Below are 24,876 nucleotides of genomic sequence, written 5' to 3' on the forward strand. Positions count from 1 at the left end.
AGAGAGAGAGAGAGAGAGAGAGAGAGAGAGAGAGAGAGAGAGAGAGAGAGAGAGAGAGAGAGAGAGAGAGAGAGAACTGGGAAAGGTTTTTTTTGCACATGTTGGAACTTCAGCTAAAACTTGAAGGAGCCAAGGAGGCTAAGGGGAGGAGGTAAGTCAGGGGAGGACATTCCAAATTTGAGGGACAGCCAGTGGAAACACCTGGAGTTGCAAAATGGAAAGTTCTGTGAGGAGCACTAAGGAGGACAGTGTCACTGACTTATAGAGTACATTAAGTGAAGTTGTACAAAAAGAATGGAAAACTAGGAAGGGGCCAGATTATGAAGGGCCTTAAAAACCAAATAGAAGATATTATATTTGATCTTATAGGTAATAGGGAGCCACTAGAGTTTATGGAGTAGGGAAGGGTAACATGGTCAAACCTGTTTTTCATTTCCATTAGTCGCATTCACCGTTCACCACCAGGAAAGTTTGATAGGTCCCTAAAACTAAATATTTACCCTATGTCCAGTCTCTAGAAAAAGAAAGGGAGAGGGAACAAGGATATCAAATTGGAAAATCCCACCACAGACAGGCCAGAATATGGAAATAATTTACTCTGTAATATATTTGTGCCTTTTTCAAGTTGGGAGGGGTAGGAGTGAGGAGAACACAGAGATAGACACTACAACAATACCCAGAAACTACATTGATTTCAGAGTACTCCTTACTTGGAGGATAAATCACGTGGACTTTTCTTTATAGACACCAGTTACAATTTTCAAAGTTTTTCATTTCTACTTCCATAACATCTCCTGCATCTGGGCTTTCTCTCACACAGCCACCATCTTCACCCTCTCATTACCTCTCACATAGACTATTGCAATGGCCTCCTGGTCTCCTCTTGTTGGCAAGTTCTTCACAGAACCTCAGTTTTGGGGAAGGGACAAAATCAGCCATCCCTCATTCTTTGGATTTTACCACCATGTCTCATGTGCCCCTGTAACTCCCTTCTTCTATTGATGAATTCTCCACTCATCGAATCATGCTTGGAGGATCTCCCTAACTCAAGCATCTCTCTACTCCAGTCCAGTCTTCAATCAGCTGTTAAACTGATTTTTCAAAAGTATAGCATAGGTCACCTCTCCCTCATTCACTCCCTAAACTCAAGTGGTTTTCTGTTACCTACAGAAAGAAGTTGGTATTCTCTTTTTAATAATTATTTTTTTTTACTTTTAAAGTCCTATATAACCTGTCCCCTTTCTGTCTTTACAATCTTTTTTTTAATGGCTATCCTCCATGGATATGTTTACTGGCTGTCCTCCATGCCTGGAATACTCTCCTTCCTCATCTCCACTTCTTGGCTTTCTTAAATTCTCAGCTAAAGTCCCATATTCTGCAAGAAGAATGAGATTATCTCCAATTTATCCTTTCTATATCTTGTATGCCTATAATTGTTGGTATGTATAACACTGACTATTCTGGCCCCCCACTGCCTGAAGGCCAGGTAGATTATATCTTACCCCTCCCCCAGAGTTTTCTGGTACCATTAGGAGGATTTAGGGATGTCTAGACTCTCCACCTTAGGCTCCAGACCCCACTGGTGATGTTTCCCTCATTGCAGAAAGGCCCCCTTCAACCCAATTCCATGCAGCCACTTACAGCCAAATCAGCTTTTACAGAGGACTGTTTACTTTAAAAAGTATAATCACAAATGTACAAACTTACTCCCCCTGGATGTGGGCTTAATACTCCATACTTGTGCCACCTTAGACTCTGGAGAAAGAAAGGTGATATAATGCTAATGGATATAAGTTCTTCCCCACCCATTAATAGGTCTCAAGTGGAGCCCATTAAGGGAAGCTTACTTAGAGGAGGCTTGCTTGAAGGAAGGCTTTTACACATTTTGCTAATTTCTAATTAAGTGCTGAGTCAAGAGGGTTGTGATGCCTTCTGGCTCTGAGAAGTGTATATATACTTTGAGTTGGTATTTTGCTTTGGGGGCTGCTTATGAGAAGAATCTTGTGATTAACTGGTTGAGATTCTGAGTGGCTGTTATGTTCAGAACTCCCTGACTGCTCAGAAGTAAAGGCTCTCAAGATCCAGTGATATATGTAAAGAGGATAGTTGATTCAGGCAGTTAGAGCCTTATCTGTTGGTCTTTATTTCTCTGCTTTTATTTTCTCTGTATTTTCTCTGAAGTTCAGAGTACCTACTTTTCCTCTGAACTAGCGAATGTAATTTAAAAAGATTGTTGATCCCTTAAACAGGTATCTTTCCTAGTAAAGCAGATGTAAGAACCTGTGCTAGCAGCCATCCTGGGTATTCCAGTGTGGTTGCCACTACAGGTGGTTAATTTCATAGCTTAGCTTAGTTCCTCAGAGTATAGTCTTAAATTCCACATCTTAAACCCCTCTTGGGTTCAATTTCCAGGCACCCTGGCTTCTCGGGGTTTCCCTGCTGAACTGGCATGCTGCAACACCTCACCTCCAATTCGTCCTCTAAGGTTGTCATAGCCCAAAATTTCCTGATACAGTGGGGACCACTATCTGTACCTAAATCTGAGAAAAAAAAAGTAAAAGAAAGAGCACAGAAACAAATACCCCCATGCACATTTCTGGGAAATGCAGTAAAAGATGGGGAGGTAGGGGAAATTTATGTCCTTTTGCAGTTCAATTCATAGCTCCCATTCTGCAGATAGACTCAGATCTTTATTCTCTGGAGACAGAAAGAAGAAGAGAGACTATTTCAGTCTAATTAGTTTTAAAGATAAAGCCTGTTCTAACTACACAGCCAATCAAAAGAGGCTAAACACATCCATAAAGTAGGAAAATACAGGATGCCTCCATGTTAGGCAGTGTGGCTATGTCCAGGGCAAGCTCCTTATACCTGTTAGTTCTTTCTTATATTCAGATTATATTATAATAGAATGTTGGATCTGTGTTCAGGAAGACCTTAGCTAAAATCTGGCCTGAGACATTTACTAGTTGTGTGACCTTGGGCAAGTTATTTAATCTCTGTCTACTTCAGTTTCCTTAACTCTAAAAATGGTGAATAATAATAACAATAACAACAATAATAATAACACCTGCCTCACAGGGTCATTGAGAAGATCAAATGACATAATAAAGCAATTTTTAAATGAAATTATAAAGTACTTAGTGTAGTGCCAGGCAGAGAGCAGGCTCTTAATATGTTTGTTCCTTTCCCCTTTATACTGTGAGCTCCTTGAGAGTAGGGATTTTTTGTTTTGTTTTATATTTCTTTGTATCTCCAGTGCTTATCAACTGCCAGGTACATAATATATACTTAATAAATTCTTGTTTCTCCAGTTGATAAATGGTCAAAAATATGAAGAGGCAGTTTTCAGAAGAAGAAATTAAAGCTATCTATAGTCATATAAAAATGCTCTAAATTTCTATTGATTAAAGAAACACACATCAAAACAACTCAGAGGTACCACATCACACCTATCAGATTAACTGACATGACAAAACAGGAAAATGACAAATGTTGGAGAAAATGTGGGAAAATTAGGGCACTCATGCATTGTTGGTGGAGTTGCAAACTTATCTAACCATTCCGGAGAGTAATTTGAAACTATGCAAAAAGGGCTATAAAATTTCATATACCTTTTTACCCAGCACTACAACTACTAGGTCTGCATACCAAAGATATCATAAAAAGGGAAAAGGACCCACATTATACAAAACTATCTATAGCAGCTCTTTTTCTGGTATCCAAGAATTGGAAATTGAGAGGATGCTCATCAATTGGTGAAAAGACTGAACAAGTTGTGTTATATGAATGTAATGGAATACTGTTACGCTATAAGAAATGATGAGCAGGAAGATCTCAGAAACACCTGGACTTACATGAACTTATGTTAAATGAAGTTAGCAGAACCAGAACATTGAACATAGCAACATCAACATTGTGTGATGACTTAATTCATAGTCTTGGCTCTTCTCAGCAATGCAAGGTTCTAAGACAACTCCAAAAGTCTCGTGATGGAAAATGCTATCCACATCCAAAGAAAGAACTATAGCATCTGAATGCATATAGAAGCATACTATTTTCTCTTCTTTATTGGTTATTTTTCTTTCTCATGGTTTTTGCCTTTTATTCTGATTCTTCTTTCACAACACAACTAATGTGGAAATATGTTTAATATAATTATACACATATAGCCTATATCAGAATACTTGCTGTCTTGGGGAGAGTGGAGGGCAGGGAAGGAGAAAATTTTGAAAATCAAAATGTTACAAAGGTGAATGTTAAAAACTATCTTTACATGTAATTGGGAAAAAAAATAAAATAATATTAAGTGGGAAAAAACAGCTCTTCCCTGAACTTCCATTTATGAAGAAGTCCAGAATAACCAACCTTCATTCTCCAAGCTTCACCACCATGCCTCAGCTGCTTTCCTTTTGCCATCTGCCCTAGGGTCCCTTTGTCCCATTGGTGAGTTAATTTACTAATTTATTCATTCATGCATCCATAAATTTTGCAGCTCTTCACAATTTGAACCAAACTATATTTCTAGCCCCATTATATATTACTCCACATGCATGATTCTATCACCCAGTCACACTCGCCTTCTCTATGTCTCATCCCTATATAGGTTCCTTCATTTTTTAAATCTCTTTGTACATTTCATCTTTACATATCTATAATATATTCTATACTGAATTTGCCTTTTTTTTCTCTATCTGGACTGGGTCTGAATAGCTGATGCCACATGTACCCACACTGAAAAATTGGGTAGTTCCTATAATGGGTAGTCACTTCTTTATAATTCATTCTCAGAGTCCTAATGGTAATTATGGCACAAGAAAACACAACTAACAACTGAATCTCCCAAGCCCCAACAAGTATGTTTCCCATTTTAAAAAAATTAATACCATTTTTCTTTTTTTAATTTTATTTATTTTATTCAGAACTTAAGAAATAAAAAAGGATTTACATACTATAGTAGAACAGCAAAAAAAAGATGATTGCACATGAAGCTTCCTATCTATTATGTATAACTTGCTATTCCTTTGAAACATATAAAAAAGTTGTCATGTAACTTTCTCTATTTCTCCCCACCCTAGAGAGAAATATGTATATAGGTATATATATGCACATGTATGTAAAATCATTCTATACCTACTTACATTTATGAGTTCTTTCTCTGGGTGCAGATAGCATCTTTCTTCCACAAGTCCTTCACAATTAATTTGGGTATTTATAATAGACAATATGACTTAGTCATTCAAAGTTGTTCTTAAACAATATTGCTGTTATTATATACAATGTTCTCTTGGTTCTGTTCATTTTCCTCTTCATGATTTTGAATAAGTATATCTGTTTTTCTAAGGTCATTGAGCTCATCATTTCTTATAGCATAGTAGTGTTCCATCATGATCATATACCACAATTTGTTCAGCCATTCCCCAATTGATGGGCACTCCTTAAATTTCCAGTTCTTTATAACCACAAAAAAAGTTGCTACCAATATTTTTGAATATATAGGTTTTTTTCCCCCTTTATCCCTAGTCATCTTTGGAAACAGACCTACTAGTGGTATTGCTAGGTCAAAAGGTAGGCAGTTTAATAACTCTTTGGGCATAATTCCAGGTTGCTCTCCAAAATGGTTGGATCATTTTATAATTGCACAATGAATTAGTGTCCCAGTTTTACCATATCTCCTTCAACATTTGTCATTTTCCCCTTCAATAATTTTAGCCAATCTGATAGGTATAAAATGATATCTCAAGGTTGTTTTCATTTGCATTTCTCTAATCAATAATGATTTAAAACCTTTTTTCATAGGACTATAAATTATTTTGATTTCTTCATTGGAAAACTGCCTGGTCATATCCTTTGACCATTTATCAGTTGGGGAATGACTTGTATTCTTATAGATCTGACAATGTTCTTTATATATTTGTGATATAAGACCTTTAACCCTTAATTATAAAACATTTGCTGAACAAGAAGGCAAAAACAAGAATAAAACTAACACAACAGACCACCAAAAAACCTAGGTAATACTCTTCTAGCAATACGCAGAATGTCCAAGGGGAAATGCGATTCCAAAAATTACAGAAAACTAGGATAGGATAACATAAATAGGAAATCCAATAGTCCTACTATAACTCACAACTGTTTTTTAGGCTTGATATTCTTTATTTCTTTAGGGAATAAATATGCTATGCTCCACCCACTGGATGGTGCCTCTCTTCTACCTTCTTAGAGAACACAATTCATTACTAGCTGCTACTAAGCCTTGGAACTGCAAATCAACTCAAGGGGGCTCTGTTTTCTAGGCTCTGAGGGAATGTTTGCTTTCTCCACAGATCCATTCCCCTAAGCTGAGCTTCAATATGTACTCAGGTCTACTAGGGGATATCCCCTTCTCAAGCTTTGTTTTTGTTGTTGTTGTTTAGTCATTTCAGCTATGTCTCACTCTTCTTGACCCCATTTGGGGTTTTCTTGGCAAAGATACTGGACTGGTTTGCCATTTTTTTTAGCTTACTTTACAGATAAGAAAACTGAGACAAATAGGGTTAAACAACTTACCAAGGGTCACACAGCTAATAAGTGTCTGAAGCCAGACTTGAACTCATAAGCATGGGTCTTCCTGACTACAGGCCCAACACTCTAGCTATTGCACCACCTAGCAAACCTTAGGTTAAAAGAAAAATAAACCTTTGAACAGTTTCCATATTTCAATATGGAAGTGACAGAAAATAGGAAAGCATCCTAGACTTTACTTATCTCCACCACCTCTTCATCCACAGAGGATTCTTCTTTCCTCTAATCACTTTTTTTGAACAGTACAACTTCCCTCGAATCATATCTGCACCCATCAGCAGCTGTAAAGACTGTCTCCTTCATGTTAGCTGTTCTCAGCTGGCTTCATATGAAAAGCAGTTCTTCCATTCTTTTCTGTTCTTTTTTTTTCTACACTCTGCTCTATGTCAGCTCCGATTTCCACTATAATTCTGCTTATCTCCCGCACTAAGCTTCTGTCTCTAGTTGCTAACTCTATTAACTGAGATGTATGTCTCAAAACAGAGTATCCATGTGTAAAGTGACTCACTTCTACCATTAGGTGAAAAATAAAAATTCATATTTTGTCAAACTCACCACAGACATGGAATGCACAATAATGCTGTAGTAACAAGAAACTTGGTTATCAGGATTTCCCAGCAATCTACTAAAATATTCACAACAGTGAAATATATATATATATAGATATATATGTATATATATAGATATATATATATGTGTGTGTATATATATATATAGGGGCTATTGAGAAACAAAACTTTAATCTTGCCTAAAGAAAGTCAGTTCAATTCAATATAAACTTATTTAGTACCTACTATGTGACAGGCACTATGCTAAGTGTTACAGCTACAAATAAGAAAAAGGCAGTTCCTGCCCTCAAAAAAGTTTACTCTCGTGGGGCAGCTAAGTGGTGCAGTGAATAGAGCACCGGCCCTGGAGTCAGGAGGACCTGAGTTCAAATCCAGCCTCAGACACTTGACATACTTACTAGCCGTGTGACTTTGGGCAAGTCGCTTAACCCCAATTGCCCTCCAAAAAAAAAAACTGATCATGTATTAAGGCTTTTGGGATGGCTAGGTGGTGCAGTGAATAAAGCACAGGCCCTGGAGTCAGGAGGACCCGAGTTCAAATCCGGCCTCAGACACTTGACACACTTACTAGCCCTGTGACTTTGGGCAAGTCACTTAACCCCAAATGCCCTGCAAATAATAATAATAAATTGAAAAGTTTACTATAATAAGGAAAGATAACACAAAAAGGGGCAGCTAGGTGTTCCAGTGCATAGAATGTTAGGCCTGGTGTTAGGAAGACTACTTATTCCTGCATTCAAATTGGGCCTCAGGCACTTACTAGCTGTGTGACCCTGGTCAAATTAGTTAACCCTATTTACCTCAGTTTCCTCCTCTATAAAATGAGCTGTACAAGGAAATGGCAAACCATCCAGTATCTTTGCCAAGAAAAATCCCAAATAGGATCACAAAGAGCTGGACATGCCTGAAAAACGACTGAACAACAATAGATAAAGGACACTAGAAACGTGGGGAGACCAGGAGTCATGTTCTGTGGAGTTCACACCAAGCAGAGCTCCAGATGGGAAGCAGAGAGTGATTTGGAAAGCCCAGATTCTAGTCTTCTATAAAAGAAAATTTTAAGAGCAGTTTAATGCTCCAACCCTCCAATCAGAGAGGAGAGGAGGCTGAGGAAGCTGGAAGGTGTTGTGTATTCCAAGTTGAGTGAACAGCATGATAATGGGTTTTCAAGGTATCCTTGGCAGGGCATCCTGTTCCATGAAGTTCAAACCAAGCAGAAATACAGAAAGTTTTATTTCTGTCAGGACTTGCTTCTTTCTGGTTCTCTTCTGCTTTATTTCAAGTCATTTTATCTGAAGGGATACTCAGTGGTTCTCTATAAGAACTATCCATTTTTCTGCCCCCTTCCAAAAATACAACTGTCCATACCTGAAAGGGTTATTTTATATGTGTGCACATGCATATACAAAAATATATCCACATACAAATGCATTGTGCATGTAATATTTACAGGCATGCATTAATACATGGTTAAATACATTGTACATGCATGTGTGTGTTGTATACATGTGCTTGTGTGTATATAGTTTTATCTATATCACCTATAGATATGTTCTGGGGTTATGTCTTTTTTTAACTTCCTGTTATTTAATCACTATATGGAACTCCTTTTGAGGAAATTCTTTTTTTTTCTTTTTTTATTATAGATTAGTACCAGTTCTAAAGCTTGTAGTCCTAGAGACTTTTTTTTGGAGAACTGCGAAGTTAAGAAACTTGACCAAAATTATGTCAACAACATGGGCTCACCCAAGGAGACAAACCTTTGAAGAAGTTCCCCATTTCAAATTGAGCTGAAAGGAAAAGACAGGTCACCTTGGCTGGCTGGGCAGAAGCTCCAGGCCCTGAGTGCTCACTGCCCCAGGCCCGCGCGGGAAGCATCCTCCCCACAGCTACTATACCCCAGAGCAGGCCATGCTGAGGCCCTGGGCCGCCATCCCCAGAGTTGTCATGGGTTGCCTTTGGCCGCTGTGGCACGCGTCGTCTGAGCGCCAGCATGTTCTACACCTCAAGGAGGGGCCACAAAGACCAGCGTGTTCCTCACCTGGAGTGAATGTCAAGCACAAGTAAACCAATTTCTGCTGCCAGGTTCAAGAAATTTGCTCCTAAGGATGAGGCCTGGGCCTTTGTCCGAAATTCACCAGTTCACCAGAGCAGAAAAAGAAGTGACACACAAGACCCCGAAGTGAAACCAAACAAAAGACCCTGCAAGTCATCAGAGGAAGAGGAAGAGCCTTGGGCAAAGCTCACAAAACAAACTCCAGACTCAGGACATTTACTTAACAAACAAACATTTTCTTACATGGGAGATGCAGCTGTGGTTTACACAGATGGCTAGGCTTCAGTAATGAGAGGAGGAAAGGTTCGGCAGGCATTGGTGTTTACTGGGGGCCAGGCCACCCCCCAAGTGTGGGTGATGTAGTCCTGGGTGACAGATGAACCAAAGAGCAGAAATACATGCTGCCTATGAGCAAGCCAAGAATAAAAACATCAGTAAGCTGGTTCTCTACACAGATAGTATGTTTGCTATAAATAGTATAAAGAGTTGGGTTAGAGACTGGGGGAAAAATGGCTGGAAAACAAGCACAGGAAAAGATTCATTAGCAAAGAAGACTTTGTTAAGCTTGATACACTTATTCAAGGCATAGGCATTAAATGGATTCATGTTCCTGGTCATTCAGGGTTTGCAGGCAATGAAGAAGCTGAGAGATTAGCAAGAGAAGGAGCTAAAAAATTTCAAGAATCAACATGGCGTATTTTTTTATAATTTGATTAAAAAGCAAACCAAGTCTTCTTTGGTCATTATTTGTGTGAAAATTTGCCTACAAGACATGAAATATTGAAAGTGGACTTGGGAACATTCTTGTTTGATCAGGAAGACTGTGTAGTTTTCTGTTCAAGTACGGTTCAGTATATTAAACTACCCTTCACTTTACCCTGAAAAAAAAGTAAAAGACAAGGCAAAATGCACCAAGATCCTCCTGACTTCAAGTCCAGTTTGTATACACTCTGCCATGTGCTCTCTCATAGTTTTATCATATTCAGTCTTTTAGGATAAAAAATAGTATTTCTAAGACTGGAATTTTCTTATGAACTTCTTAGCAATAAATTAGTCAAGCAATCAATCAAAACTCATTTGTTAAGAGCTTACCTACTAGTGCCAGGCACTGTGCTATGCTGTTGACAACATGCTTGATCACCAGTAGACAGCACTTTCTGAAAAACGTAAGGTGATGCAAGTGAATGTCACAGCTTTTCATATTAGTCCTCCTCCCTGAAACAACTCAGTCATTTTCTTTTTTGAACCAAGATCCAAAGTGGACCCAGCTTCAAAGCTTTTCTATTCTTTGTCCCTCCTTCAATCCTTCTTCCTTCACAACTCTGGCTCATGCTCACAGAAATCTCTTGCAAAGCCTCTTGGGAAGTTTCCAAAGCATACCCCAGGCTTGTGTGTCCAACAAAGAGGAAAACAGACAGTCCCCTGACTCCTTTCTGCTTCCTTGCCATGTTCCTTTCTCATTATTTGTAGCATTTTCTAATATTGCTGTTTGATTTGTTGCAATGGCGCCTCGCTTCTCCTCTGAGAATTACTGCTGCCTCCTCTAGGTTTCTCGGTTTGAGTTTCTAATTCTTGTTGTATTGTGGAGAATTTCTCCCAGGATCAATTTCAGGAGAAGGTTTGGATGGTTGACCTTTTATGAGCACAGACTGATTTTTCAGGCTCTCTTGACACAGATATTGTATCACAGGCACTGCTATGGCAAGAAAGTCAGTGATTTATGATTAACTCCCTCTCTTCCCCCCAAAAAAATCCAACCTCACTTTGACCATTTTATTCATTTGAGTGTATTGTTGGAAATATAAGTTGAAGCCCATTGTGGCAATGAATGAGTAATACCTTGGGGTTTGGGAAGAAATTAAAAGGTTTGAGACAGCCATTCAGAAAGCAGAACAAACAAATAAATAAATCCAAGAACTTAGAGGGTAAGTTTCAAGGGAAAAGCTGAAAGAATGAGACATACAGTGTTTAATCAAATGGCAATTGGGGTGGGAAATGCAGTATAATTTCATATTGTCTTCATGAAAAAGCAAGCATAAAAAAGGATAAATTCATAAAGTACATGCTATTATATATTTTTTTAATCTTCACAGCCTCCTTGACTGGACTCCTTTCTTCTTAGGTGAATAAGGCTGTGATAACTATAAAAGAGATCGTTGTCAATATGTTTTCTGTTAGTTGAGAACAAACCCCCAAACCTGAAATAGTTTTAGAAAGAATTTTATTAGTCCTCTGTCAAAGGAGAGAGCTAGAAAAAGGTGTGGCTCTCCCTGGATCTTTGTAAGGTTACATTATACAGAGTTTCGAGAAGGGCATAAGGAAAAAGCCTGATTGGCCACATGCAGGCAGAAGGTATTTTCCAAAGAAGAAAGTCTGAGATGTGTATCAGTAGATAAGTATAAGCATTCAGTCTAATTTGGGGAACCAAAAAGTCCAGCTTTGGGTAGACCTAAAATAAGACCTGAGCAAACCCCCAAAAAGCACTGGGTAGGATCTAAGCATTCTTTACAGCCATCCAAATTCACTAGAGACCATCTGAAGTCATTCTGACCTCTGCAACAAACTTTTGGGTTAGACAATTTCTGGCTACACAAAGCTAGGTTCAAACAATATTAATAATTAATAAGATTTTTTCTGAACAACATAATAAAATACATTCCAACACATCCTACACAGACACTGAACAAATAATAATTATCACACAAGGAGTTAGACTTCAGCTAAATGGTAATTTCAGTGGCATTGATTTATGATTCCCTCATTCTACCCCTTCCAGCCTGGTTACTCTTTGGGGGGTGATTCTTGCATTAGATTCTCAGTGACCTCTTTTTAACTCTCACTGCTGAAGACAAACTCCTTCCTAAAAAATTTCCTCTCCATTCAGTGTCAGATCCTATAATTTGGACCCAGGTGGCTACCCTGTCCTACTTCAAACCTATTTTCCAATGTTGTGTCAAAAGAAAAAAATGGGAAATGAAATAGAGCAATGAAAAAGAATTATGAAAAAGGACCAAGCAGCTTGGTAAAGAAAACAAAAAAAAAAATGAAAAAGGATGTACAAAAAACCACTGGAGAAAGCAACTCCTTGAAGAGTTGAATTGGCCAAATGGAAAAGAAGGTACAAAAGTTTGCTAAAGAAAATATTTTTTTAAAAAAATTAGAATTTAGCAAGTGGAAACTGATGACTCCATGACACATCAAGAAAAAATAGAAGAAAATGTTAAATATTTATTGGCAAAACAACTTGCCTGAAGTAGATAGAGGAAAGATAATTAAATAATTATTAGATTACCTGCAAGGTATGATAAAAAAAAGAGCCTACACATGATATTTGAAGAAATTATTAAGGAAAACTGCCCTGATATCCTAGAAACAGAGGGTAAAGGAGAATTTGAAAGAATCCACAGATCACCTCTTGAAAGAGAGCCCAAAATGAATATCATAGCTAAAATTCAGAGCTCTCGGGTCAAGGAGAAAATATTGCAAGCATCAGAAAGAAGCAATTCAAATATCATGGAGCTACAAGTTAGGATCACATAAGATTAGTAACTTTTACATTAAAGGAACAGAAGGAATGACCTATGATATTCTGGAAAGCAAAGGAGCTAGGATTATAACCTAGAATCCCCTACCCAGAGAAACTGAATATAATCCTTCAGGGGAGAAAAAAGGGATATTCAATGAAACAGAATGCTTTCAAAATATGCAGCCCCTGGGAGTGGGAGTGAAATGAGGACTTCCCTTCAAGTACTATTAGTTGACTAGAGGGTTTTAACTATGCATGTACCATAACTATATTGAGATTGAAATAGCAAGACACCTACATCCAAGAGCTCTCCCTGGTGGTTAAATGTAGGTATTTTGTGGGTTTAGCTCAACACTAATCTGGGGAAGGGGCTAGCAGGTATTGGCCAATTATTGCATAGCTGTGTCTTAGTCCAGTGTGTCAATTATACTCTTGTGTTTTGTGCATGTCTTGGAGCAGGGATCAGTTCACTTTTAGGGCAAACACAGGATAACGCAATAATTCAGATGAAGACTAGTGTGTTTGTGTGAAAGTGATTTCAAATTCCACTTCAACTCTGAGGGAGCATTTGAGGAACCCAGTATGGATAATGAGCATGGCTAATAAATGTTGTGTGGGCTCTGAGTCAAGATATGAGCCATTTAGGGGCGGCCAGGTAGCACAGCGAGTAAGAGCACCGGCTCCAGTGTCGGGATGACCTGGATCAAATCCGGGTTCAGATACTCAGCACCACACCCAGAAATAATAACTGGCCGTGTAACCTTGAGCAAGTTACTTAACCCCGATTGCTTATAAAAAAAAAAAAAAAGATATAAGCCATTTAAGAGTGCATGACCAATAGATATAGATGGATTAGTAATAAGTGAATTGTCCATCAGCCCACTATATAAGCCTGGAGAAAAAAAAATGTCAGTCAATAAAACAACAGTATTTGCTGTAGATTCAGTCCTATTACATTCCAACCTCTTGCCTCAATGCTTTAGCAATTTGCTACATGCCCTCCTCCCACTTAACCTTTCTGTAAAATGAGGGGGTTGGATGAAGTGATCTGTAAAATGAGGAGTTGAACTAATGATTTCTAAGTTCCCTTCTTACTTTCTATCTAGATTCCTATGTTCTTTCTCAACCACCCATGTGAATAATCTGGCTTATACTTGACACCTGCTGATCGCTGATTCCTTATACTAACTTTCTTTCTCTGACTTTCTGGTTTAAACTTTCTGCTTTATCTTACTGCCATCCTAATGCTAGACAATCTTTCTCCCCAGGGCCACAATATCACTATAGACAGTTCTGGCTTTTTGCAAATTTACATTATGAAAATTTGGCTTTACTCAAAGAATTCTAAAAGAAATCCACATACCTGTACTCACTTTACTGCATAATACTGTGTGTACTTTACCTTTCATTCCATAGTTCTATAAATTGTCATGGTATAATATTTAACATGTCTGCATTTTCATACATTTTTATGATTAGTATGAAGGTATTATTTTGTGTATGTCTTTGGTATATAGACTAAGTGAAGTGGGTGGGTATAAGCAAATTCACAACATGTAAAAATCCCTTTACATAGCAGTCTGTGGAATGGCCCACTTATGTAAAGAGAGAAGTGTCTGCACTTTCAATACAACCCTACCCCTCTAGGAACTGGCTATGATGAATGAGACATTTTGATGCCTGAAGTTTTTCTAGTAGTTAAATCAATGAAGTCAGTTCACCTTGGTTCACATAAAAATGTTTTCTGAGAGGTGTAAGGACTTTAGAAAGGAGGAAAAGGGGTATTATGAAAATGCGAAACATTATTGTATTGCTAGAAACAGCATTCACTGTAACACGTATATAAATGCCCTTGGAAGCATTCAGCTGCCTAGCAAGTAGCAAACACACTTGTAACTCTGTTGAGACCATACAAAAGGATAGAGTTGTTTGGGTGGAAATGAGTGGGTTATAAAACACAAATGGTTGGACAAAGAGGGGAAATAAATCTTTCCACAGCACAAGTCTTAAGACAGACACAAAAAGAAAGCCTCTTCAAATCTTTTCAATGGTTCTAGTAGTTTGACATCCCATCTACTCTCCCCATGTGGCTGAAGTTCTAGAAGCTTGTTCCCTGTACAACTCTAGCTCCTATCCATTGTCTTACCCAACAGGAGAAAAAAAATGTTCAATAATTCTATAAATATTTATTCAATACATACCGCCTGCAACATACCATGATAGATTCTGGAGGAAGGGGTATAATGGTGAATAGGTATAATACCTGCATTCAGTAAGCTCACACATTAATATGTGTATGTGGACAAACATGCATATGTAGATACATCCATTCATATATGTATATGTGCATATACACATATATTCTTATAAATATACACATATATGTATACGTGTACTTTAAATTTCATTGGTTTAGAGATTTTCTTTTAAGGAAAATACCTCTACCAATACAGATCAAAAACTGTTTTGTATCTAAAAGTCTTAGAGAATTGCCTAGGACAAAGGATACTGACACATGAAGCAAGTAGCCCAGGGTAATACAGGCATTATAGAAGACCTTGAGCCCAGATCTGCCTGACTCCAAGGCTGTTCCTCTTTCTGCTATGCTATATTGTCTATCTTGCTTTCTACACTCTGGTAGGAGTGATACAATTTCTATACGAATAGTTATCCATGTACTTTTACTAAGTGAAATTCCCAAGCAGTTTTGCAGTGTTGTATGATGGAAATTCAAGCAAGGGAGGTCTGGAGTTCTAGCCTGGTGCTGCTGCTAATTCACAATTCATGTCATAATAACCTTTCTATCCCTTAGTACCTATATCGACACATTCCAGACAAATCATACTTTCCCCTCTATCATTCCTAAAGTTGTTGGAAGAATCAATGGGCATGACTGAATAAAAATGTCATGCAAATGTAAAAGCTTCTTACTATTAAACAAGAAGATTGAAGCTTCCTCTCATCAGTGGAAGCATTAATTGGTAAAATATACATGATGTGTCTGTACATAACTAACCACTGCCTTCTAGCTTCAATTAATGATAATTAATGAGTCTCCCAGCCTGGAGCTACTATATATTTTATCTCAAGTGTAACAAATTAAAGAGAATTTTTTCTTCTGGGATATAAAGAATTAGACATTTTCTCCCATCATTTCCTGCAAATAAATTGAGTTCATAGTTTCAGTTCATTATTTCAGCTAAATATTCCATTTCATCTCCTCTGGTCCACAAATGGATTCAGGTACACAAATAGTGAAACAGGTTTATGGCTTTAAAAATGGATAATTACAAGCCTCTGTTAAGGGTAAATTAAAATATCTTGTACTGAACTTTTTTTTTCCTCTTCAAGAGGAATTAACATTGGCTACTTAGCAATGCCAAACGATCAAGTGTTTTTCTAGCAACCAAAGTTGTAATCTAGTTTGAATTATTAAAGGTAGAGGAGGTAACCAAGAACAGACCTGAAGTCTAGCATCAATTTATGGAATAGCTCAAAACTGAAAAAAATAAAAGATTCATTAGACACTAAAAAAAAAGAGTTCAGTCAAAATGGTTTTAAATAGCTACTCTTGCATGTGTCTAGCAATACATTGAAAAGACCAGAGATTCAGAACTGCAAGAAACTGGAGGCTATCTAGTCTAAATTCATTCTTTTATAGATGAGGAAACTTATGGAGGAGTAGAGACATTAAGAAGCTTGTCCGATGTCACACAGGGATCACAACCTGGCAGGAAAACATATAATCACCAAGAGGTTTAAAAAAAAAAAAGTTAACGGAGGTTTGTATAGATCCCATGGTGGCGTCCTATCAGTTGTTCTCCAACATGCCAAGGCAATTGTCTTTGAGATGGGAAAAAAGACACCACAGATCACTTACCACACTTTCGTTTGTTTCCCTTTTCTCCACTCCCACTCCCACCCCACCCCCAAGTTAGGGGGAAAAGATTATCAAAAGGAATAGGAAAAATGGTTCTGTTTTTGATGAGACACCATGAAATGAAGCCTGGCTTTTATTAAAATTACAAAGAAAGCGTCAGTCCAAGTCACTGTCACAATACCAAGTGATCATTTCAGATAAAACTTAGTGAACCACTTGTTTCCATTCTGCTGATACAACTAGGTGGAAAGTGATAAAGGAACTATTAACTCTACAATCTATTATTTCCTGTTCTTTGACGGTTCAGCAGAAAAGATTAGAAAGTATATCCGTATAGTAAAATAACTGATCTTTAATTGCCATAAGTTCCTCTCTCCTCTCCCCCTCTCACCTACCCCACTCTTCCTCTGTTCTTGGAGAAATAGGCCCAGGGTTGTTGGCTTCTGTGCTGTGTTGTTTGTCTTCCTGTTTCAGGTGGCAGAGGTGATTCCCATAGTGTGTGACACTGAAGAGAACCAATAATAAATACAGTTCCAAAAGTCCCTCAAGGATACCTCCATGTTAGACGAACTGGGCATGCCCAGAGAAGCCTAGGTGGCACACACACACACACACACACACACACACACACATGCACACACAAACACATGCACGCACACACGTCTATTCTTATATAGAAATATATAAACTTAACTAAACAATAGTATCATATGTTTCAGTGTATTTTGTTGGTGAACATCTCCTTTAGACTTTGATCACTCAAAAATATAGACTTACATAAATTATCTTCCTTCAACTGTTTTTATCATTTATTAGGTTTCAAATATCTTAAGACTTTCTTTATCTTCCACCATTCTCTTTCATCATTTACTTTTCTTTACATGTTCTCTGCCTTTTTACATATTTTAACTCCATTTTAATCTTCTAGGTCAAACATTCATATTATTGTCAAAAATGTTCCCAGTGCTTAAAATGAAAAGTTGAATGAATTATTTCTGAATGCAAGAAAGTATTTTCTAAAATCTAATTAACCTGCTCATTTAAATGACTCCTGTAAGTAGAGAGATAGGTTTCCTTTTTCAAATAAAGAATAAGATTTCCCTTTGCCTTTTCTGTATTAAATGAAAAGCAAAGATGAGGCCCAGGATGCTTCACTTTTAGCCACATTCTGATCATTTCTACACAATTCCAATGTTTTGCAAGTAACCTCCAAACTTCAGTAAGAGATGTTGCTCTATGGGCAACTATGAGGAAACAGTTTGCAATAAGGGAGGCCCCAATTACAAGTTCAAAGGTTAAAATACCAAAAAATATGCTTCTTTAGGCTATCATATATGTGTGTGTATGTATACACACATACATGACGTACACACATTTACCTAAGTTTAAGTTTTGTGGCGTATAGAACCTTTTCCTTTATATACTATTCAGTTATCCTCCCAGGATTCTGTCTTTTTGTTTACCCTCTGCAAATGACCTGTCTTCTTTCCCCTGCTTTTCATCTCTTCCTCTAAGCATGGTAATCAAATCAATATTACAATTATTTCTGCAAAGGACTTGTCACTTTACTACTTAATGTGTCATCTACATTATTTCTGCAAAGGACTTGTCACTTTACTACTTAATGTGTCGTCTACCTGTCCCTGTGATTCTCTAAGACCAAAATTCCCTTCTAGAGCACCATTCCCTTGTAAATGTTATCTTCCCATATTAGAACATAAGTTCCTTTAACACAGGGACTGTCTTTTTTTGCATTTATATTTCTAGTACTTAGTACAGTATCTGGTATGTAAAAAAAATACTTTAATGTTTTGTTTTGTTTTTTTACTCACAAAATAGATGCTACCTCCATTGCAAAATTCAGCAATTTTAAATACTGAACAAAGGTAACTTTTTTACATCTGGATGAATAGTCGTGGGATGCCAAATGATTTTTTGGTTTTGGTTTTGCTTTCCCCTCATAGATGTTTTATATATTTGTTAGAGATCTTTGATATATTGTCATTAAGATAAAACCAGGTGGGGTGGCCAGGTAGCACAGCAAGTAAGAGCACTGGCCCCAGTGTCAGGATGACCTGGGGATCGAATCCAGGCTCAGGCACTTAGCACCCACCCAGAAACACCTGGCCGTGTAACCTTGAGCAAGTTACTTAAACCCAATTGCTTAGGGGCAGCCAGGTGGCTCAGCGAGTAAGAGCACCAGCTCCAGTGTCGGGATGACCTGGATCAAATCCGGGCTCAGATACTCAGCACCACACCCAGAAATATGGCCATGTAACCTTGAGCAAGTTACTTAACCCCGATTGCTTAAAAAAATGTAACAGGTTTTCTACATGGGAGACATAGCTAGAACATTCATTCAAATACCAGAAAACTGAGTCCCAAAACCAGAATGTCAAAGCCATCACGGTAGCCATAAAGTTGGCACACATAGTTAATGCAGTAAACACCCACATTCTCAAGCCTTTGAAACAAAACAGGCAATCTTAGGCAAAGATCCTCCTCTCCTCATTCATGGTAACTGCTCAGCCTCCACACAGCTGACTCCCAGCAGCTCCGGACCCCCACAGTTCCTGTCCCCAATAGTCCTCAGGATGAGTCCTTGGCAGAAGTTCTGGCTGGCTCAAAAAAGAAAAAAGAAGTTTGCACCACCACCACCACTTCCAGTCACTGCACTGACTCCTACTTGGCTCCAGGTCCTTCCTACCCCACCCCTTCCTGCTATGTCAGCAAGTTCAAGGGGCATGGAAGATCTTCAAATCCCATAACAATTACTTCTTTTTGTTGCTGCTCTTCAGTCATTTTTTTTTTAGTCTGACTCGGTGATCCCATTTGGAGTTCTCTTGTCAAAGATAGTGAATCAGTTCATCATTTCCTTCTCCAGATCATTTTACAGATGAGAAAACAGAGGTAAACAGGGTTTGGTGACTTCTCCAGGGTTATGTGGCTGATAAGTGTCTGAGGCCAGATTTGAACTCAGGAAGAGGAGTCTTCTTGTCTCCAGGACCAGCACTCCATCCACTGCACCACCTAGCTGTCCCATCACTCCTTTAAGGAAGTCTAATTTACAGAGATGTCCTTGAGAATCAGAATAATGGTTGGCTTGTAGAAGCATCATGAAAAGAGCACTAGACTGAGTCAGTAGACCTGGATTTGAAGCCCAAGTCCACTACATCTTAGCTCTCAATGGGTGGGCAAGAAAGATAGTTTACTTGTCTTCATTTTATTTTTTTTCTCTATAAAATGAAAACAGTGCTAGATATTCTCATTATCTGATAAAAGTTGTTATGAAGAACATACATTGTGAATTGGAAAGTGCTGTAACAACAGCAACAATAGTGAAAGCAATGACAGTTGCTGAGTTATCAAAGACTATTATTTACAAGATGCAGCTGTAACAGCAGATAAAGAATGAGCCTTTGGGCCGATAAGACATCATATCAATCCCACTTTGTCTGGCTATATACTATATTCCCAGCTTTATCCTGCCTTTAGGACCATAGACAACTCACGGACCTCTCAGTGTCCCAGACAACTCTCTAAGCTATAGAACATGTGGGGATTTGCATTGATAGAGGGAATTTCCTCACTAGAAGTTCCCTAAACCTAAGAAGTTAGTCTGGTTTATTAAAAAAAAGTTTATAAAATACATATACTACCTCATTTGATCCAAAATAAAAGCTTTTTTATGATTATTAAGGAAGCAGTTTGGTGTAGTGAATAGTAGAACCAGGAAAACTTGAGTGTAATTTCCACCTTTGATACACACAGGCAGTGAAGCCCTTGACAAGAATCTTGACCCCTTAGAGTGTTATGTGACTCTACAGAACAATGAGCTGCTGAGAAGGTACAAGGCCTGCATTTGTTGAAGACTTTCCTCATCTGGGAGCTCCTGAACCAGTTCTATTATGAGACAGAGCCTTGCTTCCTATAATTAAATAATATGTAGAATAAATGTCTCCCTGAGGGAATAAACACAGTGACAATTTAGATTGAGGCATTTCCCTTCTCCCCCCACTGTTAGTGCCCATCCTCCTAAACATTTTATATTTAATTGCTTTGTGCGTATTTGGATTTATCAACTTTATATTTATGCTCTCTGTATTTTATAGGTCTCTTCCCCCCCTTAGAATATAAACTCATTGTGAGTAGGGATTGTCTCAATATTGTAATTTCAAATGCTGAACACATGGTGGGTGCTAAGTAGATGTTTGATGATTGATTTATTAATAGCAGATCAGTTCCTGAAAATAAATTTTGAAAAGATTCACTTGTTTCCATGTGATAGTGAACCACTTGCTTCCATTGTGCTGAAACAACCAGATGGAAAGCACAACAATAAGGGAACTGTTAACTCTACAGAAAGAGTCTACTAAACTACTGAAGGCATAAAAGGCCTCGATTGAAGGGACTAATAGGTATTTTTTTAAAAAAAGATAAATCTTTCCCATTTTGCAAGTTGACCTACAGCTAGCTGCAAATGATTAGTGGATCCATGCTGTATACAAGGCTGGGGCTGGAGGTAGAAAGGGCAGAGAGGAGGAAAGCTCTAAGTGAAATATTTTTGGAGTAACCAGTTCACAGACCAATAAAGTTGAAAGTACCTAACTAAAGCTAATAAAAATGGATTGGAAAATTAGTGTACTCTAAAGTGCTTGCCTGGCCCAGAGCAGTAGTTTTAAAACTTGTTGAGGCTTGTTTCTGTCAGCTGGGACCCCAAGCTCCGGGACAGCACTACAGTATAGTCAAGAAATGATGGATGAGATTTTCTTCATAAAATCATGAGCTCTTGTAGCAAGATTGTATGCTTCAGAGGGGAAGGGGACATGTTTTCTACTTGTTTGTGCCCAGAACAACACCCAGCAAAGGAGCATAGTATGAACAAAATAAATACAGATTGAATGATGGATGGAATACAAAAGAAATAGATCCAAAAGGACCTGTGGAGGCAATGAGAACCCTGAGGTTCTATGGAACATGGTCAAAAAATCACTGGAGCACTGTACATTGTGGGACTCCCATAGCATATGTTACCCATATATTTGACATTTCAACCAGTCATATTTATTTCATTCATCAAACATTTCCCAAGAACAACATGCTGCTTTTCATGATTTTTAAACACATTATACTTCTTTATAATCCTTGTGGCATGTAGCTTACTGCCATACACATAGTAGGTGCTTTTAAATAAACACAGATTTCAAAAAAATTAGTTGAATCAAATTTTAACTACTTCTTCACCTTTTGTTCTCTTTAGTCACAGTACAGTAAAGAATCAAGTTAAAAAATCAGACTACTTGAAGTAATTATAGAATTGTAAAGCCAGTGGGCAATTCTTTTCCCAGTAGCCACATAGCCTTATACCTACCCCATTTTCCCCTTTCCTGCTTATATATTACTAAGTCTTTAGATAGCACTTTAAGATCTGCAAATATTACCTTCTATATTTATACATATAAGATTCACATATATTATCTCATTTCATCCTCATAACAAGTCTGGGAAAGTAAATATAATTATCTCCATTTTACAGATGAGGAAACTGAGGATTAGAGACATTAAGTAACTTATTCAGGTACCTATCTTCGGTGTTTGTACAAAGTATACTTACCAAGTACTTTGTTTTGTCCCTCCAAGTGTATATATAATTGTCTAGACAATTAGGAGTCAAAATCCACTGGTTTTGATTTTCTCTTTGTAGAGAATTAGGCCAAATTCTCTTGGTGATTATGGCTCTCATTTAAGAGACTTTGAAATCAAGGTCTCTTTTAAACTTTGATTCAGTCAGTGCAATATCATCTGCACTCAGAAGCATTTGAGAACTTCATCATATGCAGGGAATTCCTCTTCTCATTAACATGCATGTTGGTCATCCTCCATCAAGGTTGCAAATACTTTTGTCAAGCACACGGCTCACAGTTTGATGTCTCATTGGATATTGATAATCATAGAGTAGATAGGAAAGTACTTACTGTTGTTATAACGTTTAAGGAATTCTATATGATTTTGAATCAAGTGTAAGGCACGTCTTATTGGAATGCATTTAGTCAGCATTTCACTCTACTAAATCAAATGTGTGTTTTTATAATCTATAAATAAGACCAAGCCATTTTGTATTCTGTATAGATTTAAATTGTGTGAATGTGATGCTATCATAGATTTTATTTACAAAATCTTTCTTCTTCCAGTTTCATATCTTCATCTACAGTATTCTAGATACTTCTGAATTCTCATAAGAATTATGTAAGGATGAAAAAGAAAAGAAGCACATAATGGGATTTGCTCTCATATTTTATTGGTAAAATGAAAGCGTTTTTATCTAAAATATTTGTTAAATCTCTCCCTTTCAAATATCTGGAGAATTTATCCTTTAATGCCCTCAAAATTGTCAAGAACATAGACCTCTCCCTTGTATATGCAATCTAACCCAACATTTCTTCACATATCTTCTCTCTAATTTTTTAATATTTTTCTTTCCATGTATACTATATCAGAGACCATGTTGTTAGATTACAAATGTGGCAACTCTACTGTAATAGTAGAGGAAAAAAAGCACTTGTTTTAATGAAAATAATGTTTTTACAACTGCATTTCATCTTTCTTCTGTCCATTGTCTTTTCAAATTCAGCCTTACATGGCCTCAGGATGATCTGGCTTAGTCTGGCATCTCCCTAAATTTTCAATAAAGGTACTTTCCTCTCCACTGCTTTGAGCTGTTTTACAAAGGGATCACTTTTTTTGATCTCTCGACCTCCCAGAAAGATTGTATAAAACTTTAAACTCTAAATCAGTGGTATCAAATTCAAATAGAAATAGAACCTTGGGAGCCCACATTGACTTTACAAATTAACATTATCTATGTTGCCTTATATTTTTATTTATTTTGCTAAATATTTCCCAATTACAATTTAATCTGGTTTCACTGAGAGTTGGTGGGGCTTGCCACCAGTGGCCAGAAGTTCGGCACCTCTGGACTAAATCAACATTGCATTTGACTCTTTTTTTTTCTTTTTTTTAAGCAATTGTGGCTAAGTAACTTGCTCAAGGTTACATGGTCAGTTATTTCTGGGTGTGGTGCTAAGTATCAGAGCCCGGATTCGATCCCAGGTCATCCCAACTCTGGGGTCAGTGCTCCTACTCACTGAGCCACCTGGCAGCCCCTTGCATTTGACTCTTGACATCTTGACATCTCTCTCTTCTAGGAAGAATATCAAGTGTGTATTACTGAGCTAGTACCTAAACTTTTTTTGTCTTATCATTGTTTTGATTTATATAGATGAGTTAAATTAGATAGGAAATGGTTAATGTCAATGCCAACATCTGCTCTTTCATAGATTTCTCTCTTTTTGGCATCAACAGCTAATTTCTATAAATTATTTTATAGTTCTTTCAATTGTCTACATAATACCTTTTTTCCCCTTTTCAAACTTTTTTTTCCTAATTTAATATTGATTTTGAACAATCAAGTGGTAGAGGTGATGGTATGCATAAAACTGATTAAGAAATGATTCCTGTATCAGTATCTAGAAGTTACCTTTCTGTGAAAATATAATTGATTTTATTTTCTGTTATTTGGTTCTCTCCCTATCCAGCACCTCTCAGCCCTCTTCTCAAAGAAAGCATTCATGATATATAGGTATGAGACTTTAATAAAGGCCATGATCTTTTGGCCTCTCAACTTTCTTTCTCCTTAAGCATGTTGTACAACTTTTTTTTTCCTTTCCATTTGTGCATCTCACATTGAAGTCACTAAGTGTCAAAATACAGTTTCATTTAATTTAGGAAGCCTTGTCGAGTTCTACTTTTTAGGAATCTTTTGTACTCTGTAACTGATTTTGGCACATAAGTAAATCACAAAACTCCTAGAATCATAGAATCTACTGCCTAAATTGGCTTCAAACCAGAAAGGAAAGAGAAAAAGACAGGAGAGAGAATTTAATTGTGGTATACACAGCTAGGATAGTCTTTGTTCTCTCTCCCACCTCTAATTTCATATTAAAAAGAAGGAAATGTGATCAAGTATGAAAGAGAAGTTAAAAGATGGTCACATTATAGCTGATGAAGTGCTGCTCTGTGTTTAGATAGCAATCATCAATTTAACATCATTGGCAGACATTTTCTCTAAGAGCCATTTCATAAATTCTCTTGAGCACTGCAGCTTGAAGAATGCCTGCTCCTGGACAGAATTACAGATCACCTGGCAACGACGGGCCCACCCCTTCCCTGGAGTCAAGGCTCACAGATTTTGCATGACAAAAGAATAATTGAATTGGTAATGCAA

At 37.5% G+C, this 24,876-nt stretch overlaps 1 long non-coding RNA gene and 1 pseudogene across 1 annotated transcript in view; both read left to right on the plus strand.

The window, feature by feature from the left end:
* LOC138145218 (uncharacterized) overlaps window positions 1-24,876 on the plus strand; it is a 1,102,603-nt gene that overhangs the window by 224,170 nt on the left and 853,557 nt on the right. The gene's annotated exons all lie outside the window — the stretch shown is intronic.
* On the plus strand, window positions 9,124-10,004 carry LOC138145216 (ribonuclease H1 pseudogene; annotated as a pseudogene).

The sequence above is a fragment of the Petaurus breviceps genome, unplaced genomic scaffold (assembly GCF_028583685.1).
Source record: "Petaurus breviceps papuanus isolate PSGF00001 unplaced genomic scaffold, PetGlider_PUasm1.0 90731, whole genome shotgun sequence".
NCBI classification, from domain to species: Eukaryota; Metazoa; Chordata; class Mammalia; order Diprotodontia; family Petauridae; genus Petaurus; species Petaurus breviceps.